This window comes from Ochotona princeps, chromosome 25 (assembly GCF_030435755.1).
Source record: "Ochotona princeps isolate mOchPri1 chromosome 25, mOchPri1.hap1, whole genome shotgun sequence".
Classification (NCBI taxonomy): Eukaryota; Metazoa; Chordata; class Mammalia; order Lagomorpha; family Ochotonidae; genus Ochotona; species Ochotona princeps.
Genome location: NC_080856.1, coordinates 2,612,905 through 2,616,671, shown reverse-complemented (window position 1 = coordinate 2,616,671; position 3,767 = coordinate 2,612,905).

Below are 3,767 nucleotides of genomic sequence, written 5' to 3'. Positions count from 1 at the left end.
TGGCTACTGAAAAGGGCTGAGATCAACAGGGGAGTACAGGCATCTTCAAGAGGCTGATCTAACTTTTTTTTTTAAGATCTACTTATTTTTATTGCAAAGTCAGATATACAACAGGAGGAGAGACAGAGAGGAAGATCTTCCATTCATTGACTCACTCTCCAAGTGGCCACAGCAGCTAGAGCTGAGGCAATCTGAAGCCAGGAGCCAGGAGCTCTTCCAGGTCTCCCATGCGGGTGCAGAGTCCCAAGGCTTTGGGCTGTCCTCTGCTGCTTTCCCAGGCCACAAGCAGGGAGCTGGATGGGAAGCAGGCCTGCCAGGATTGGAACCGGCGCTCATATGGGATCCAGGCATGTTCAAGGCGAAGAATTTAGATGCTAGGCTACTGCGCTGGCCCTGGCTTTTTAACTTTCTTTGGGTATATACCTACAAGTGAGATTGCTGGGTTTCACAGTGATCTTGAATTTTATTTAGTTTTTTGACAAAAGATCTGCTTGAAAACAGACAGTTGGCACATCCCCTCCCCATTTGGGTGTCTAACAGGTACCTAAAGCTAAACGCCATTCACACCTGTTCGTGTTTGTCCCTTTAGAAAGCAGTCCTCACACACCCTACTTTTCATCTTTCTGCAGATTTTGTCAGATGTACCTACAAAACGTGGAACGGCCCTGCCTGTAAGGAACTCCATTCTCTCTCACTATTACAAGTTTTCTAAGGGATTCTGTGGTTCCACAGCTCCACATAGCAAAATGTCTCCATAAAACTTCATCTGTATAGAGCTAGCATAAAGTTGCTGCCCTCACTGCCAACATCCCAGATGAATGCTGGTTCTAATCCCGGCAGCTCCACTTCCCATCCAGCTCCCTGCCTGTGGCCTGGGAAAGCAGCGGAGAATGGCCCAAGCATTTGAGCTTTATACATGTGCAAGACCAGGAGGAAGATCTGGGCTTTTGGCTTTGGACAGGTCCAGCTCTGGCTATTTCAGATAGGGTGGAGGGTGTGAAGCAGCAGATGGGAGATTCTCTCTCTCTCTCTCACTGCAGCTCTTTCAAACAATCTTTAAAAAAAAAAAAAAGGCATCTGGTATCGCGATATCCTTCTGTCCAGACCCACCAATGGTAGCACGGGAATAAACTCCAGGTTCTTGATCCCAGTCTAGTCTGTACCATGCTGGCATTTGCCAACCCCCTTGATTGTATTTCTGACCACTCTGTCTCTTACAGTCCTCCTCACCAGCCCCAACTGTGCTCCAAACTCAGTCCCTCTCCAGGGCTGGATGCCTCAATCAGAACTGCTTTCGCTTTAGCTCTCTGCATGGCTGCTGCTTTTGCATTATCCTGGCCTCACCCTCACTGTGATCTGCCTGCCATGGGCCCTCCACTCCATCCCTGTCTGTATCACAGACAGTATCCTGCCACGGCTACAGTGAAGGTCTGCTCCCTGCTCCCCTGCACAGTGCAGTCCCTGCAGTCCTCACTCCCGGCAGGTGGAACAGTGCCTGTCACCATGTCACAGGGAAGTGCCAGCCAGCTGCGGCCTTGCAATGACATGTTTCTGCCCTGTCCCTCTTTCCCCCCTCTCCTGCACGTGTGGGTCTCCTCTTTCTATAACTCTTTCAAATAAAATAAGTTTTTCTAATTGTCCGCTTGCATTCCTGAACGTGTTTCAGGTTGCAACGTGCTATGTGGCATCCTGCTCTTAGCTGACTTCCCTAACAGGTCAATATTATCTTGCCTTTTTAGGGTTAAGAAAGAGTCTTCAAGACAGGAGGAAAACCAAACTTATTAACTGTGACAACTCAGGCTAACTCAGCCGATCATTTCCAAAACAATGTGCAATGCAGCTCGCTAAGGGGTACTGATGTTAAATCTGTCGACGTGCCAGTACATATTTGAGTGAATTTTAACAACTAGCTCTGGCCATGCAGGACAGGGATGTAGCTTTTGTCTATTTCCTTGTAAATTATTCTAACATGGCTTATCCCAAGCTGCAATGTAATGTAGTATCAACCAATGTACACCAGTCCAGAGAGCTTAACTTCTGGCCCTGGTGAGCCCATTGCAGCATCCTCTGTCTGCCCATGGCATGTGGGCATGTATTTGGCGTACGTGTTCATTTTGCTGTCTTCTGGCTGCTGGTACAGCACTGGAACCATCCTAACGTGTACCAATGCTCCCCAAGTAATTATGATGGAAGACAGCATTGCAGGAGGACATTGCACAAGTGTGTGTCGTGTGCACTTGTGGAACACACGGTGTGCTCACTGGAAGTGGAAATCTCTACTACCTAGCGGCTCTTCACCTACCCGGCAGTGGGCTGAGACCTGTGGTCCTCACCGCCTTGCCAATATGCTGCATCATGCGCAAGGATTGTTACCAATCTAACTGATCTACTCCACAGACTTCCCACGCAGCTTCCCTTTTCTGAGATCGAATGACCATTCATTTGTAATGAACATTTCAGTGTGTTTTATTATGCTTAATTCCAGTAGTGACCAGAATTTGTCTGTCTCTAGTTGATCATATTGAGCATTAACAGGCTACTATGGAATTTCAAAGATCAGATAACAAAATTAGGTTGCATGGCTTTTTTTCCTCCAAATTCAAAAGAAATACATAACTTTGAGCATTTAGAGAGAGAACTTAATATTTATAAAAGGCTGGGTTGGTGGGGTGAGCACTGTGGTCCAGTGACAACAGCATCCCATGTGAGTTATCCAGTTCCCTCCTAATGCATCTTGGGAAGTAGCAGAGAATGGCCCAAGTTCCTGAGCTCCTGCCACCCACGTGGGAGACCCAGATGAAAACTCTTGGCTCCTGGCTTCGGACTGACCTAGGCTTGACTGCTGCAGCCATTTGGTGAGTAAAGCAGAAGTGAGAACATCTCTGTATCTCCCTCTCTCTAAATGACTTTCAAACAAGTAAACCAAAATGGTGACAGTAGCCAGGAATCGGTCAGGTTGAAATCAAGAGTCATCCATCCGAGTCTCTTAAGGACCTGGGCCATTTTCTGATGCTTTTTCAGGCACGTTAACAGAGAACTGATCCAAAGCAGAGCAGCCACACATTAACCAGTGCTCATGTGGAAGCTGGCATCTCAGGCAGTGGTTGAGCCCTCTGTGCCACAACCTTAGCCCCTGTAACTTTCACTCCTTTTTCTTTTTGATTAATTCAACAACAAAAAAACCCTAAAACATTAGAACTGGAGATCAAGTAGGCACACGGAATCTTGATTCTCATTCATTGCTAAGTCTCTCACTGTCTCACATTATGAACACATTCATGACTGCCTTTTTCAAGGTCAGATTACACAGCAGGGTATGCAGGCTGGTCAGAGTGGGCGGGGGCTGGCCAGGCCACAATCGGAGGCCAACTCCTCAGCCGAATGCTGTCCCTCTGGTGGGAAGGAGGCGGCCTGGACATAGCAGCCGGGAGACCACAGTGATCAGGCTGTTCTGTAAAAGCAGCATCTATGTGGAACATGCAAGTGGACTAGAAAGGGAGAAGTTGACAGAGTCTTGAAGAATGCCCTGAGACACTCAACTGACAGTGAGTAACCATCTGATGATCACATCTGCTGAGGGAGCCTGTGCTGGGGAGGGCAGCTGCTGATCCCCACCCCTGATCCCCACCCCGAGACCCCCTGGGATGCAGAACACCTGCAGCTGCTGATCCCCACCCCGAGACCCCTGGGACACAGACCACACCTGCAGTGTTGCCATCAGCTCAATGGCAACAGGGATGCAGCTGTGTCTCGTTATCAGGCGAGTG